The sequence below is a fragment of the Peromyscus leucopus genome, chromosome 16_21 (assembly GCF_004664715.2).
Source record: "Peromyscus leucopus breed LL Stock chromosome 16_21, UCI_PerLeu_2.1, whole genome shotgun sequence".
In the NCBI taxonomy this organism is placed as follows: Eukaryota; Metazoa; Chordata; class Mammalia; order Rodentia; family Cricetidae; genus Peromyscus; species Peromyscus leucopus.
Window position 1 is genome coordinate 67,637,845 of NC_051084.1, and position 17,533 is coordinate 67,655,377.

The 17,533-nt window shown below is 44.9% G+C and overlaps 2 protein-coding genes across 3 annotated transcripts in view; one reads left to right on the top strand and one right to left on the bottom strand.

Annotated features, from left to right (window-relative positions):
- LOC114707835 (insulinoma-associated protein 1-like) overlaps positions 1 to 17,533 on the bottom strand; it is a 205,422-nt gene that overhangs the window by 187,716 nt on the left and 173 nt on the right. The gene's annotated exons all lie outside the window — the stretch shown is intronic.
- Rcan2 (regulator of calcineurin 2) overlaps positions 1 to 17,533 on the top strand; it is a 227,807-nt gene that overhangs the window by 186,432 nt on the left and 23,842 nt on the right. The window lies entirely within an intron of this gene.

The following is a 17,533-nucleotide window of genomic DNA, read 5'->3' on the forward strand; positions in this document are numbered from 1 at the left end:
CTTCCTTCTCTGGTTCCCCCTTTTTAATCTCCTCTTTCCGGATTTCTCCTTCTATTTATTCTCTCTGCCTGCCAGCCCTGCCTATCCTTTCTCCTGCCTCGATGCTGGTCATTCAGTTCAGCTCTTTATTAGCCCATCAGGTGTTTTAGACAGGTACTGTAACACAGCTTCACAGAGTTAAACAAATACAACATAAACAAAAGTAACACACCTTAATATTCTACAACATGAAGGATAGAGGGATTTAAAATACTTGCAGCAGCCTTCCGGAGATGCACCACAAACCTTTCATAAGGAAACAGATGAGCCTGCTTTACATCCCCAAAGGTACATTTCACAAAAGACCTGACCTGTATACCACCTAGTATCAATAAATGAGGAATGAATATTAGAGGATAATAGAGATTAAAGAGACACGGTAACTGAATTCAGCACATGATATGGACTCTCTTTTGCTAGAATGGACATTAGTGGGATAATCTTCAAAAGCTAAGTGTAGTTTATAGATTTCTGTATTCGTTTGTTTCCCGTGGCTGGGATAAACCACCGTCGAAAGTGACTTAAAGGGGAGGGGTGTGCTCTGGCTCACAGCTCAAGTCCATCATGGAGGGGAAGTCCAGGTGGCGGGAACCTGAAGCAGCTGATGACATTTCATCTACAGTCAATCAGATTTCCACACTGTAAATCAGTCTCCCAAAGGAAGCCAGTCAGCGAAAGATTTACACCCACGGAGGTAATTTATCTAGATCACCAAGCTTCCGGGTTAGAAAACTGATGAGATTTGGGTACCAGTGTGGAAATCGGAGTCCATTTGGGATAGCACAGAGATGTCTGGCCAAATAGAAGGCCCACACAGTCCACAAAGAAAACCATCAGACTTGGGAACAGAAAGTCAGTGGAAGAGGGCACCTCTGGCGGTCTCTCATTTTCTAATTAATCTCTGTTCTATGTCACTGTTTTGAGGGAAGGAAACTGTGTTCCCTCCTCATCCTCTCCAGCTGCCCCTTTCCATGCTCAGGCTGCGTTTGTGCTGCGTTTCCACGTGAGAGCCACTGGGATGTCTGGATGAAACTTACGTCTAGTTACAGGGGAGGAGAACTCGAGTATCAGCCGGTGGCCGGGACACGCTACCCGTCAGCGTTTAGCTGTCTCTGGCCCTGTCCAGCTCTCAAAAAGAGACCACACATGTGTGCTACTCCTTGAGCTCACCTGGGAAGTGCAGGCTCCATCAAGATGAGATAAATCTGAGCTAATGCTCAGCCAAAAGTCTGACTTACTGGAGCCCAGAGAATTCCCATAGACAGAAGTATAGGTCCCACGCTATCGCGTTGGAAAACTACAGTTGAAATTCCTTATTTGTGAGCGATTGGGAAGGCTCCTTTCAAACACAAGCAGGCGCTTATATTTAAAGGGTTCCCCAAAGTGGCATTTTGTCGGAAAGACCTTGTACCTTGTACAGCTGTTAAGATCCAAGAGAATGGACAAATGGCAAGTGGCGTTGAAATGCATCCCTCCTGATTCAGCGGGTGCAGACAGATGGATGAACAGGCCTCGTGGAGGAGTCACGGAGCCTGCTCTCCGGCCGCCTCGTGTACTCCTTCATACAGATGCTGCTTCTCCTGTGGTCCTGGGGGAGGGCTTACCTCTCCCCTCTCCTCATAGTTAGTGCTAAGGCAAAATATACTTTATAACCAACACTACTGAGGTCCAGAATTCTCCTAGAGCATATTAGACTATATATCAAGAATATCAAATATTCTTCCCAATTTTCTGTGTGCAAGCGTGTGGAGCCCTCAGTTGATGTTGGGCATCATCCTCAATGGCTCTTTTTTCATATGCGCTGAGGCACGGGCTCACAACCAACCCCAGTGCTGGCTACTTTGGCCAGTCTCTTTGCCCGCTTCTCTGAGGAGCCGTCCCCGCTTTCTGAGGCTGGAGTTGCCGGTGGACCCCCACAGCCACCTGGCATTTTCATAGGTTGGAGAGATCGGTACTCCAGCCCCCTTGCTGGGGTGATAAGCGATTTAACCATGAGTCATCTCGGCAGCCTATGAACCAAATCTTGACCTACTATTTTTTTTTTTTTTACTTCCTAAACATGGAAGGACTTTGACTCTACTTTTGTCCTCTCTCCAAAATCCTCTCCATTTGGAAAAAGGGACCTAGTCTCTGGCATGGTGCTGCCCTCACACCTGTGGACTATCTTCTGTTTTACAAGCCAGTTTCGAATCCCCTCTCACCCCTTAGCAGGTATAATTGGCCTGGTTTGAGTAGGCGACCTAATCAGACCTTAAGAGTAGGAAGGAGCCTGTGTCTTAGCAGCTGGATAGGGAAGCAGTGTCTCCATCCATTTGCTGACCCATCGCTCCATGCTCAGACAGCTAAATGGCTTTTCTTCCTTACTCAAGAATAACAAAGTAGAAGATGCTTGTGCTGGGCCAATAATAATTTTAAAAAGCATTTGTGATCTTATGTGACAAAGCGCTCGGAGAACAACAATGATTTTTGTGTGTCGTCTAAATGGCTTTGAAAAGCTTTGTATTTGAGAGGAGGTGGTGGAGAGCTAAGATCAAATGGGGCCAACCGCCAACTGTTTCCCACGGCAACTGTATCCTCTTTGTGAGCTTTAGAGAGCTATGGACCATAGACTCGTGGATATAAATGCAGTAATAGCCTTTATTTTTGTTCTTAGCAAAATTAGTATTTTTTCATGATACGGTGCCAGCTGGCTTTAAAATCATAATCTTAGCCACCTCTGGCTTTTCCCCTCGTCATTATAGGATTTTTCTGAGTCAGTTCACTTCCAGATGGATGTTGAATTGAAAATCCTTGCACATTGTCAGAGCATTCAGGTGTGGTCATTGGGAAAGGATGCTCTCATTTAAATGTAGCCAAACAGATATCCCTCACTGTATCCTTGGCTGGTGGTCCCTTCATCTGCATCCTTTGCCCTTGGCATGGAGAGCTTACGCTTCCTGTGAAGACTCTTCTCTGTGTTCCTTGTTCTGGCCAAGGCTTTCCTTGGGTCTCCTCTTCTTCCCATGTCTGTGTGCCTCTTGGAAAAGCTCATAAAGCACTTTGTAGATCTTGGTGACACCAGAGCTGTGGGGATGCACTCCCAGGCTCAGGCCTTTGCCTGGACTGCCACACAGCCACGGCCACTCTACTGTTCTGTGTAAAGTGGCAACAGTTGGATTTCTGGCTTCCTGGTCTTTGCCCTCTCCAGGAAGCAAGGCACAGGTGCTCAGACGGGTCCAGAATCCTACCCACCCCTTTCTCTTTGGAGGTTTTAAGTAAGATCCAGTAGGGTCTAGAATCCTTACTTAACTATACACTTTTAAAATCTTTTCTTTGGCCTCACAAAACATACCCCCAAATATTTTAAAATCAGCAGCTAGACCACAGTTTTTTAACTGAAAGGCAAAAAAAATCGACCCCCCTTTTTTTTTTCTGCTTCCACAACTGAGGAAGTAGATGACCCACGTGGATAAGGGATTAGTGAAAGGCTCCAGCAGTCCATGCATCCCTCTAAAATTACAGCCAATATTCAAAAAAGAAGACGAAGTCCCCCAGCAAATGTTTTTCCGTTATCAAAGGTTTGCAGGCTGGATGCCTCCTTGTCTGGATGAAGTTCTGTGCCACTCACAGGCCAGGAAGGTGAAGTTCTGTCAATCACAGGCCAGGAAGGCAGCGAGCAGGCTGCTGGCAAGTAAATGATAACATCGCCACGGCACTCCTGTTTCTTGCCGCACAAAGTGGAGGAAGCTCTGTGCCGCGGCTCATTCTGCTGAATCAGCATCTAACACAACCAGCCTTCTACAGAGCTAACTGTAGGCAGATGCTGCCCAGAGCCCAGTGCCAAAAAGTCACACAAATCGTGACTGTATTTTTCATTACTTTTGCAAAATTCTTACAGCTCTCTAAAGAGGTGATGGGCGTGATCAGCTTGTCAGTGACCTTTGCCTTTTAAGGAAAATGCCTGCACCATAACGCATGCAGCCATTCAGCTAACTCGGTGTGGATTCCCGGCTCTTTGGACTCTAGAATACTGTAATGGTCCTAAGCTATTGATAACCACACTTGGCATCTCCTCCGGTAGGCAGGGGCATGCATTTATGAAATGCTGCACTACTTCCTCGTGAACAAGTAACTTGGGTGGTAAATTGTTTAAAGTTAATTATAAAGATTGACCTCAGTAGAGGAATTAGCTCATAGCTCCTTAACACTTCTGTATGTGAAAAGTGATAGCCACCCTTTGCCTACATGCCTGGGAGGGTTGGCAACATCAGTGAAGCAGCCAGCACAAAAGATAGTCATCTTACGTATGAGTGGTATATAAACCTCGAAGTACTACATGATACCCTGGTGCTAAGATGCCATCGCCGTCGTGAGCGGAAGTAAGGACCCAAAACATGACTGCTGGGAAATGCCATCTTCTGGACATGGCATGGATGCTGTACTTATGAGCTCACAGCAGCTGTGATCGCCCAAACAAGATCAAGTCAGTCAAAATTTCCACATGGCCCCATTCCTTATAGAGGAGCTCTCGGAAGTTGGTATCTGCTGAGGGAGAGAAAATCATTCTTCTTTAGGGTTGAGGCCACTGGGTGTTGTCCCGTGCCTCAGTTGATGGCCCCACATCTGTGCATTTAAGGACATCATCAATTGCACTTGGTGGACTGTCAAAGAAGAAAATGACAGGAAGTTGGAAGGAGGGTGTGTTTATGGTGAAAAGTGTGAAAGGAGGAGGGGAATAGATATGATCGTATTTCATTGTATACATAGATGAGATTCTCAAAGAATCAAAAAATTAAAAAACCATTTCTATGGATGAAACAGTAGGGGGAAAATGGAGAATCCAATACTCTTATCTTTATGAAAGGAAAAAAAAAAGCATGTCTAAATGTCTATTGATGCACAAAATGGCAGCCTAGGACTAGAGGGTTGTTGAGAAAGCAGTTTAATCATGAGCTGCCTACAGCCAACATTTTGGAACAGCATCCCCCCCCCCAATCTGATTCCCCCAAATGCCTAGGAGCCCAGCCATGGTTGCTATTCCTTGAGAAAATGCTTCAAAGACCTGTGCAAACAGAGTGCAGGATGGTTTCTCTGCTCTCTGCTGTCTTAGGTCCCATCAATCTGTGATCTAACAACCTCATGCCTATGTCTCTCAGTCACTATGTGCACCCCAGTGCTTGGTGAGGCCACCAGAAACCAGCCAAACACCCCTGTTACAGTGAAAAGTGCCCAATTATTATCAAAATTGGCATGCAATTATGAGCCCCCTTCCTGGATACTGAAGAAGAAATGAATTTTGTACAAAATGCATTTTCAAACGTTGTTCATTTTTATCTCTTTGAAGTGCATTGTGGAAGAATTCCTTGGTTTGTCAGTTCTGTTTCCTAGTGCCCTGTGCTTTCACTTATTTTTTGCAGGTTGAACTGCAAAAAAAAATTGCCAATATTCAATGGTTTTTGACCTTCATGAAATGCAATTTCATGCATTTCAACCTCATATAATCTCCACAAGAAGTCTCTGATGCACTTCTGGCTTGAAATAGCAAACTTGGAAAGTATTTATGTCTTAGTCACTGTTCTTTTGCTGTGAAGAGACACCATGACCCAGGCAACGTTTACAAAAGAAAGCATTTAATTGGGGACTTGCTTGTAGTTTCAGGGGCTTAATCCATTTTCATCATGGTGGGGAGCATGCACTGGAGCAGTAGCTGAGAGCTACATCCTGACCGTTGAAACCTCCAAGCCCACCCTCCCCACCCCACCCCCAACCCCCTCCCATGACCCTCTTCCTCCAACAAGGCCACACCTCTTAATTCTTCTCAAACAGTGCCATACCCTGATGACAAAGCATTCAGATATGGGAGCCTGTGGGGGCCATTCTTACTCAAGTCACCACAGTTTGATTTTTCACTAATGAAGTCTCTCTATAACAGCAGGAACAAAATGAAAAAAAGCTCCCCGCAGCCTTAAATATAGGAAGAGGTACCACAAGCCAATCAGATACATTTGTGATAAAAACTGGGTGTGGTCATGTATAGGCCTATAGCCCCAACTCTGGGATTTGCGGGGAGAGATAATAGGAACCCTGGGACTTGCTGGCTGCCAGAACAGCTCCAGTTCCAGTGAGAAATCCTGTTCCAGAGGAATAAGGTGAAGAGTAATAGATTAGGACATTCAACATCCTCCTCTGGCCTCTGCAAGTACACATAGGTGCATGCGCACACACACACAAGTGCACCTGCATGTACACACACACACACACACACACACACACACAAACACACACACACACACACACACACACAAACACACACACATACACACACACAGTTTTTTAAAGAATATCCATCTAGGTACATATTTTAGGTTTAGTGGGCCACATGTCTTGACTCTGCATTGTTCTCCAAAGTTTTAATATGTAACAAATGAAAGTAAATGTGGTCCAATAAAACTTTATTTGCATAAACAGAAAAATTGGAATTAACTGTGGTTTGCTAACCTGCTCTCCAGGAAACAGGAATGGGGGTAAAAAATGCATATCCCTACATAAACTGTGTATGTGATCCCCCAAAGACAAAATCGGGTGACAGTCATGCTTCTGTTGGTTCATAGAGGGCATGGTATAAGACAGTTGGCTAGAAAATGGCAGACTCTGAGGAGAGGATGAGCTCATTGTTAGTGTGCTTTCCTTGTCTCACACATGCAAGTTTCTAGGGGCCACCTCGAGAAGCATGATTCTGCAAATTTTCATATTTGCCTGCACAAGTTCTGGAATAAAGTAGTTCCTTTTAATTATTATCATTACTAGTGTGTGTGTGTGTGTGTGTGTGTGTGTGTGTGTGTGGTATGCAAATGTCACAGCACACACGGAGATCAGAAGAAAACTCTGTGGAGTTCTTTTCTTCTACTTCTATTGGGATTCTGGAATTTGAACTGTGGTTGTCCGGCTTACAGAGCAACAGAGTTACACACTTAGCCATTTCATTGGCCCCAAACAAAGCATTCATTAAACCAGGTTCTCTTATCAAGCCATTCTTGTGTGATGGTGAGATACATCCATCTTTGGCAGTTCAAGGGCTCAAGATACTTACTACCTGTCACCTTTGGGAGTGGCTGTGACTCAAAACGTCTGCCCTCCCCACATAGCAGACAGTGTTGTCCAAGGAAGAAGGGGATAAGGAGACTCGTGAGGCAGAGGGAACCACGCAAGCTTGAGATGAAAAGGAAGCCTCATGTGACTGTCGTATACGGTGGCCCCCATGTGAGCCAGGGGAATACGTGGGAGGGAGCCTAAAGAGGACATTTAGTAGAGTAGCTCAAACAAGCTGGAACTGGATGGACACATTTTTGGTGTTATTGAGACAGAGGCTGATGTCTTCAACAGAAATAGGCAGGGCTTCAGACACTGTAGGAATGAGACAGATGTGATTCTTTAATGAGACAAGTGGCGAGGCGCACCCCTGTGCAGTGAGTGAAACTGTGTTTCCTGAAATAGAAAATCCCAACTCCTGCTGCGGAGGATATTTGACAGAAAGGAAGGTCTGCTGCCTTAGCGTTCATAAAGCCCTGGGTGCCGGAGGCCAAACTTGGGTCCTCTGAGGGGGCCGTCCATGCTCTTCACCATGGAGCCACCTTCCAGCTCCAGGGTCCTTGATTTTCGACACTGCTGTGATGACTTTGAGTTTCGTCCTGTTTGTGCGTCAAGTCCCACCCAAGGTCTAGTGTCATTTCTGCTGTCGCCCGTGGGGCTGCTCTGAGCTGTTGGTTTATAATATTATTTACCTTTCAGGCAAGGGTTTGCAATGGGTCATTGGCACATCATCTCTCGGCAGAGAGGTCCAAGGATGCCAAAGGGCAGCTTAACTGATGGAGCAAGGAAAGCCGAGTGAGATTTGGAAACCCGATGTTTATTTTCATGTCTTGAGGGGAAGGTACCATTCTTAGGAATGCACTGCCTCAGATGTGCCACTGAAGTGACAGGAAACAAAAGGAATTGCCCTAGGCTTACCTTGAAGGCATGCTGGCACATGGCTCATCAGCGCAGATAAGATCTTACGCCATTTAATATGTTGGACACGGGATCTACTAACACAGTGTCCCACCTATCCAATGGGCTGCTGTAAGAGTGAGACAGTAAAGTGCAAACAGTGGTTGTAAGAATGAAGACGTTAGGGCTGGAGAGATGGCTCAGAGGTTAAGAGCACTGGTTGTTCATCCAGAGGACCTGGGTTCAATTCCCAGCACCCACATGGCAGCTCACAACTGTCTATAACTCTAGTTCCCTGGAAACTGGCACCCCCACACAGATCTACATGTAGGCAAAACACCAATGCACATAAAATAAAGAAATACATTATTTAAAAAAATGAAGACATTAGCTGGAGTGACAAACCACAACTCCAAAGGCGCTCGTTAGTGCTGAGATGAAGACCACTGACGCCCAAGGACCATCCTCACGAGAGCAGCATTATTGTAAAAGAACTCCTCAGCATGTGGGTAAACTCTTCCAAGTGTCAAATGCTCCAGTCTGAGATCTTTTCACCTTAGACCTTTGGAATGCCAACTATCTGTGGACAGGAAAGTTGTGAATTCATTAGTAAATGCAAGGGCTTGGGACCCCCAAGATGGTGCCCGTCCGACAGCATTTGAGGGTATAGAGAAGATGCTGGTGCTTCTGGTGCTGCTGCTGGTGGTAGCCTCTTGTCGACAGGCTGGACTGTCAGGATGGAAACCTTTCTTTCTAATGTAAATAGTGCTCTCCTTAAAAACATTTTGTGTGGTGTGTGCAGGTTCACATGTGTGTTGGGGGAGGGGGTGTAGGCCATCAGTCACTACCCATTTTTTTTTTTCTGAAACTGGGTCTTTCACTGGGACCTGGGGTTCATCAATTAGGGTAGACTTGCTGGCCCACAAGTCCCCCCCTCCCAGATCCTCCTGTCTCTGCCTCCCGAGCACTGGAATTACAAGTGTGCCCCACAGTACCTGACGTTTTTCCATAGGTTCCGAGGTTAGAGTTCACACACCTGCTGTGTGAAGCTGCTGAACAGAGCTCATCCACAAGGAGGTCCGGTAGCTATTAGTAGTTCCTGCTAGTTCTGAAAAGTGAAAATATTCAATGCCTCTGTGCTCTTGGGAAGTAGCTAAGAGATGTGCCAAGCCCCCAGACTCTGTAACTGAAAATTTAACCAGTGTCCTTTCGTTAGCCCACCTAGGAACTTCCACCACCGTTAAAACATAGTCCGTCACTCAGTAGCCTTGAAATATGCAGCTCTTGGTAGAGACGCTGGTGCACACTAAGCTTAGCCCAGGAAGCCTGCGCATCTGTACAGAGAGGATGGCTAGGTCTCTGCAGGGACCCAGAGGACATAGTTTAGGGACCACTGGTTCAGAGGATCAGGCAGTTGGGGACCATAAAACCACCGTGCCAAGACATTGCTGAGGTCACAGCATAATGGACAGCAACCCCAGCTTCAGTGCCCTGGCTTGAACGATGCCTTATATAACAATTCTAATTATAGTGGTCACTATGAGTTCCCAGTTTCTCCGGCTTCCCTGCCTCGCTCCACGCTTTCATTTATGCCACACAAAGAGAAATAATTCTCCGTGGAATTCTTGGTCAAACCGTCTTACTTGGCTGGCAAGGGTCTGAGACCTGAATCAAGTGTACGGAAAAAAAAAAACAAAAAAAAAAAAAAAACAAAAAAAAAAAAAACATTGAACACATGTGTGGAGCACATGCACATCAAGGAAGAAATGCAGTTTCATCGCCGTAAGACCATGTTCAGTTGCTTCTAATCTGAGGCGGCCACGTAAAATTCTCACGTTTTACGTTATTTATACGTTATGAGGGCTTTTCTGTCATTTAATGATGTGTTTAGGACCCTTAGATGCTACTGGTGGGAATGGAAACTATGGAAACGCCCATTGAAATCAGTATGGAGGCTCTCAAAAAAAAAAAAAAAATACCACGGGAGGCGGCTGTACCACTCCTGGGTATTTACCTGAAGCTTATCAACTCAACTCTCTTCCTTTTCATAGACGCAGCTTCTTTCGGATTTCCTGTCACTTCTCCTAGGATTACACGAGAGGTTTTCGTGAGAGATGTGCCCCGGCAAATCTGTCTGAAGACAGAGGCTGTGTCCATCCTTTCTGATGAGACGCAGCAAAGAAGTGAAAGCTGTCTTAGATCCTGTTACCCCCTGCCATGGGTGAGCAGCCTGGACGTTCAGACTCGAAGGCCAGGAGGGAGCCAGATTCTCTGCGAGGAATTTCCTGCCTGTAGCTAAGGCTGGCCCCCTTGGACAAGCATTCATTCTGCCCCTAACCCCTTTCTTCCTCCCTGTTGCTGTAACTGTCTCAGAGGGTTACTGTAAGAAGAAATGAGTATATAAAGAAGGGGATTCGAGAGGGCAGAAACACACGGTAGCCTGAGCTGCAAACAGTTTCTGTCTTACAAATTCCCGAGTGGAAATTTAGTCATTGTAGAGAATGGAAATCCCAAATTACGCTCAGTGTTAGCTGTGGCCATAGTTTGGCTTTTGTAAATCTGGTTCAGCCTTCACTGGGGTTGACTGTTAGGCTTTCCTTCCTTTAGCTCTCTCACATCCTGAATTTGGGGGGTCGGACTAAGGCAGTCATTTTAACTTCGAATATCAAGAAAGACGAACACAAGAAATTTACATACAGTTTTCTCATTCAGGCCCCTCCTGTTTGGTGTCATCTTATTGAGAAGAGAGAGACACAGAGCCTGAGTGAAATAGGAAGAAGGGGAAGGGGGAGGGAAATGGCTGATGGGAAAAAACAAGAAGCAGAGAAACTGCACTTTTAGATTGAATGATTGAGTCATGAAAGTCGCTCTGGCATCTGTCTCTTTCAAGAACGCAAATGCCATTTCGATTTCATGGGAAGAAATAACTAAAAGGCTTCTACACTGCATTTGCAGCCTCGCTTTGATCGTATGCCAAGTAGGAAAAGGAACGGATTAAACTTCAAATTGCCTGTCTTCAGAAGGATGTGATGGGAAACTTACTTAGAATTTAGCCTTTTAATTTAACATGACACTTCCTAAACATGTGTTCATCAGTTATTGACAGGCCAATAGGAAAGCAGGCCTCACCTCCACCTTGAGAATCTGGAAGACCTCGTTTATGGAATTCCAGTTCTTATCTTTTTCTTTTTAAGTGTGTGTGTGTGTGTGTGTGTGTGTGTGTGTGTGTGTGTGTGTGTGTGTGTGTGTTCATTCATGAAGGGGCCTGCAGAGGCCAGAAGAGGGCATCAGATCCCCCAGACCTGGAGTTACAGGTGGTTGTGAGTAGCCCAATGTGGGTTCTGGGAACGAACCCAGGTCCTCAGCAAGAGCAGCAGGCTCTCTTAACCACTGAGCCATCTGTCCAGCTCCTCGTTCCCACCTCCTAACTGCATCCCAGTGTGGTGTTCCTGAGAGATGTATTTTCCCAAATGAGCCTGCAGGCCTGAAAGCATCAGCAAGTCCCTGACCTGCAGCTTAGAAAGCAAATGTGTGTATTCCCGGAAGCGTCTTGCTAGGAAAATAGATGTGAGACTCATGCAGGCGCTGGCTGGCGGCAGATGCTCAGCTCCCGTTCATTTCTATCTCCTTCAATTCTGTACCTGCTTAATAACGGTGCAGTTGTATAACAAGGCACTGCCTGGGGAGTGAGGCTTAGAACCCCGCCGGAATGAAGAGGAGGAAAGGGGCCAGCAGAAAAACAATGGGAAGCATAAAACCTCGACTTTATTTTTAGATTTAATGATTGAGTTGTTGTTTAAAATGCTCATATCTGCCTCTTAAAATACAGCAAATGCCATTTCAGTTTCATGGGGGGTGGAAATCAGTTAGAAAACACCATTTTTAAAGAGATGATCAGGTTAATAAGAATATATGTCTTTCGATTCTGTGGCCCTCCTGCCTGGAGTCACAATCTCATTTGCCTGCATCAAATTAAACACATATTTTATATACCATCTATTCCCTGCACTATTTCTTAATACACACACACACACACACACACACACACACACACACACACACACTGCAACAGTAGTCTGACAAGAGAATCTGAGTTTTTGAATGGCTCTAAGCAAGTGGAAATTGAAGCTGGGCAGAGGAAGAGAAAGTGGTTAAGAATATGTCAGATTCAATCATGCCTTCCCCTTTTTATCTTTACATGGAGCATCTTAATCCATTTGCTTAGTTCATGTGGATTGATTTGATTAATGAAAAGAACAAATACTCCAAAATGTGGCCTGCGGGTCGGAAGGCTACTCTCCCGACACTAACTCGCTCCCTTCACTACCAGGTGAGCTCTCTTGGGAGTCTAAACTTCCGGTGTGGCATACAGGTGACACTTCACTAAGGAGAGAACAAAACAGGAAGGACAATGACACCCTTCCTGCTCTTCAAGTCCAAGACAACTTTGAGGGAGCCTTTGCCCCCCCTCACTGAACTTAGTGATAACACCACGGGAGGGAATTCCCGCCGGAGTGGGATTGGAGAAAGGCTTCTCCGGCATGAAAGCTGGGCTGGGCTTGCACAATTCAGAGTTACCTAAAACAAAATGGTGTGGCCAGCAGAAGAGAGAACAAGGCAAGAAGAAAGCCTGGAGAGAGAAGACCCTTCCTTTGGGACCTCTGAGTGGAGTTTGACTGGGGTATAGGGAACAGAATGAGACAGAGGTGGGGTATGATATGACATCCATCTGTGACAGCCATCTTATGAATGGCCTTGAAATGCTAAGCCGAGCTTCATTCTGAAAACTATGGGGAACCACCGGAGGATTGTATGAAGGAAGGGACATGATTGCATTTTTCTTTTTGAAGGTCCTCTCTAGCTGTGATCTAGAGCTAGATTGCTTTTAAAATGTCCAAATTGAAAGCATGCCTAGAATAGCCGCAGGGTCAGCTACCGTGAGCTCAATTAAAGAGCTTAGTATGCAGGCTGCACTTACAAAAGCCAAACCCATCAAAAGATAGAAACCCCCAAATCCAACGTTCTCCATGTAATGAAAGGCATGTGCTATGTGAGAAAAGAGGGGAACATTTGGTGAAGAGGAAGACTCTGGGGAAGGAGGATTGGCTTGAGTGGAGGTCCTGTGGGAAGGATGAAGAAGAACACAGTATAATAACATGTATGCAATGCCATAATGAAGCGCTTTACTTGGTATGCTAACTTTTAAAAAGGAAAACCTCCTGGGATGAAGGCAAGTTCAGAGTTCGTACGGCTGGATGATAGTTTGGTTCCTAGTGCCCATTTCAGGTGGTTCACCGGTTGTAACACCAGCTCCAAGTAATCCAATGCCATCTTCTGGCCTCTACTAGCACCTACACACACACACACACACACACACACACACACACACACACACACACACGATTTTTTTAATAGCTGTTATATATGTTGCCAGTGATAAACCACAAGATTTAAAGCCAAATATTAATTTGGAAAAAAATTTATCCACAAGATGTTTTGGTAATCAATATTATTGACTATAATTTTAATAGTGATTACACTGATCATTTTGTGAGGCCATATAACTTAAGGAAGATATTTTACAAATGACAGTGTCTACTATTATAAAATCATGTGAGGGTTAAAAATAAACTCCACTGAAAGTGCAAAATTAGATCAAGAGGCCTTAATATGGTCACAGTGCTGTTTGGTTGTGGCTTCAGACTGAGCTGTAGTGACCTTTGGAATCGACCACTTGTCAAGCACTGGTGTATCAAGGAAGAACAGCTACATTCCTGAGAGGCTGTTCCCATTATCCACACTTCCCCATACTTCTTCCACTGCTGAGTCACAGCAGCTAATGCACTGGGGAAAGGTGGAAGATCACAGGTGAGACAATTCACAACACAGACAGTGCCGGCAGTCTTCTGGCCAGAGCTTGTCATTTTTCTGAAGACAGAGAGTTCCCATAATAAGGTTAGGCTAATATATAACAGGTGTATTACTGTTGCTTCGAAATGCATTCTGCAAGTAAATATTTTCAAACTTCAGTTTTATTTCTAATAGAATAAATATGAAGAGAGGAAATCTACACTATAAAATCTTTTTAGGCGCTTCAATAATTTCTTAGAGTGTGGAGTCCTAAGATCAAACACTGGAGAGAGCCACCATAGGACAGCACAGACCAGAAGCTAGAGAGGGACCTCACAGCCAGATGTGAAGAGAAAACTGTTAGGTGGAAAAAGTTGCCCAGTGGAGGACCACATTTGACTGTGTGCTTGATGGGCACTGAGCATCAACACAGAACTAGGTTTGCCGTGGTGGAGGTGGAAGACCCCCTCAGAAACTGGTCTTTCTATGTAATTGTTTTATTTATGGGTACATTGATGGGCTCAATATGCTGTGTCTTTCTCAAGCCAAATTGTCTTATATACTGTTTACTTCCTCAAAATATGAATATTTATAACGTCACTAATGGAAGCCCCCTAATTCTTGGCTAGATCTCACCCACCCCTACTGCAAGATCATGAAAACATGTAGAGAGGGCCTTCCAAGCACATGGAAGATGTTTATTAACATCTAGGCATAAAGCCTCACATGATCCAGTGAAAACCCTGGCCCCTGAGCACTGAGCAGGACCTCCAAGTGTGAGTGTCAAGAGCTCCTTTGGTGGTACCATTCCCTAGGCTGGGTCCTGAACTATGTAAGAGTGAAAAGTAGCTTTAAAAGCAAGCAAGCAAATAGCTTGGGTATATTCATTTCTCTCTGCTCTTGAGAGTGGATGCCTGTGACTATCTGCTTGGTTCCTGCTTTGACCTAACCCCAAATGACGGACTGTAAGTTGGAGTTATAATCCAAAGAAACCATTTACTCCCTGATTTTCCTAGCCTTCTGTCAGGATATTTTGTCACAGTAGCAGAAATGACCTAGGACACTTACGTTAGAAGCCAAGTCCAGGCAACAACAGCATGGAAGCGCCTATTGGAGATCAGTAGAGAGGACAAAGTTGGCGCTGCTGGTTGGCCAAGGCCCTTCAGCATGGACGGAGCCGAGGGCCATTAGCCTGGAGCTTTTGCCCAGCTCTTTGATTACTTTCCTCTAACATGAGTACTTGGGGTCGGCAGCTCAAACTGATTAACATGGTATTAAAAATAAGAAGCATGGTATTAAGAGAAGAAAAGGAGGAGAAGAGGAGGAGGAGGAAGAGGAAGAAGAAGAAGAAGAAGAAGAAGAAGAAGAAGAAGAAGAAGAAGAAGAAGAAGAAGAAGAAGAAGAAGAAGAAGAAACTCATTGGGGGACTAGTCAGCCTTATCTTCTTAGGTCTTGGTGAGGAGATGGGGAGGCGGAACCTCCCTACTGGGAAGATAAGTGACCCAGAGACAGGACTCAAGAATTTTGCCCTAAAATACATGCTAAGCGTAAAATGAGTTTTTAACATTTAACCCCTCTCATTTCTGAGGATTCACATAACTAATCAAACCACTGACTGAGTTTTGGTCAGCTCAGAACATTCACACTGTGTGTGTGGGGGGGGCGGGCAAGAGGAGATGATAATTATCAGAATTCCTATCTAGAAAGACACAGGACTGCAAGAAGGAATTCCTTAATGAGCCCCTTAGAGTGGGAGCTAAAGGCTCAGGCTTTGGAGCTGGCTTATCCCAAGACTTGAAAGATGGGGGCAGAGGGCGGGGAACAGGAAACACTGTTTGCCTATGGCAAGGAAAGATGTTTGATTTGCTACTGTCAGGGAAAGGAAGAAAGAACAAAGCTGGAAAAGAGGGAGAAAGAATCCATCAGATGTCTGGATGTCTGTAAGCATTAAGAAGCAAAACAAGCCCGAAGCTTTCAGTGGACACTCTAGGTTACTGGAATGGAATGACCTATTGGCATACAAGAGAAAGCATCATCAGACATGGGGGTCACGCATGGAAAGAGCTTGGTCTCAGCCTAGGGTGTCACCTGGACTTGGAAGGACCACAGGCATGTATATGAAAGGCTAAGATGAAATCTTCTGGATGCCAAAGACAGGAAGCCTTCCCTAACTGCAGAGGTCTGGTCTAAAAAGCCACAGGACTCATGGGTTCCAAACTCCATGTCATATGTTGATTCTCTCTCGTGTGGTCACAACTTTAGCCCAGGGTCATTTTATAGCTATCCTTCCCTGGCTTGCTATAACACATTTCGTCCCATTCAAGTAGTAGTGTGATTATTATACAGTTGAAAAGCAGCTCTGTAGCCAGGGTCCCAGGGACCTCATCTGGTCTTAACTTACTGAGTGAGCTGGGAATATCAAATTGTGAAATGATGCCGGCGAGGATGGAAAGGGTAAATTCATCATCCATCAGGTTAAAATTCTATGAGCCTCGGGCTGGAGAGAGAGCTCAGTAAGGAAGGTACCTGTTATGGAATCTTCAGCACCCAATTAAAAGCCGGGGATGGTGGCATGCAGCTGTGACCCCCGTGCTTGGGTGGGACAGGGACAAGTGGATCCTGGAGTTCATTGCCCAGTCAGCCTAGCTGAAATGATGAGCTCCAGTTCACTGAGAGACTGTGCTTCACAAACTAAACTGGAGAGAGATTGAGAAAGACACTGAGTATCAACTTCTGGCCCTGCCCTGTGCACAACCCACTGGAAGACTTACACCACACACACAAAATTCTATGAATCATGTAGAATCCATTGTCCAGGCATTTCCTCTTCTGCTTGTTATAATAAAATACTATTGACTATCGGGATTTAAAAATCAGGGTTGTTTTTTTTTTTAATTATAGAAATGACTCTCTTAAGACCCATTTCTCTATTTAAAATGTACAGTGCTTAATATACATTGGTTTTTCTAGTGGTAAGTTCTTGTTTAAGGCTAGCAAGAACTGTATGGCTGCCGGGCGGTGGTGGCGCACGCCTTTAATCCCAGCACTCGGGAGGCAGAGGCAGGCGGATCTCTGTGAGTTCGATACCAGCCTGCGCTGCCAAGTGAGTTCCAGGAAAGGTGCAAAGCTACACAGAGAGACCTTGTCTTGGAAAAAAAAAATAAGAACTGTGCAGCTGGTGTTAATTTTATACACGCCCATTTAGTTCTCTGATTTTTCCCTTTTATTTATTTATTTTTTTACCTCTCTCTTCTGGGTGTTCTCTTATTTGTGTCCGTGTTGACCTCTCATGGTAAACTTTAGTGAACCACACATCAGAACAAAATGACTCCCATTTCTGTACCCTTCTAAAAACATGAGGAAAGAACAAATGAATACGTAATGGGTGTTTTTCAGTTGTATTAAAATTGTGTGTCAAATCAAACTTTTTAAACTGCTGCTCTGTATTATGGAGTCTTGGCTTTGCTTACGTGGCGGGGGGGAGCAAAACCTTAGTGGTTTATGCAATAAAAGTTGATTGGTTTATTATTTTTTTTCTATTCCACAACAAAGTTGGCTTCAGGCTGGGGTAGGTGTTTGGAGAACACTGCTTCTCTTTCTCATGGCTGCCCAGGATAAGGAAACTGCTGTGTCTGACCACTGTGCCTTCTGTTTTAACTTTCTGTTTTCAACAGTCTAC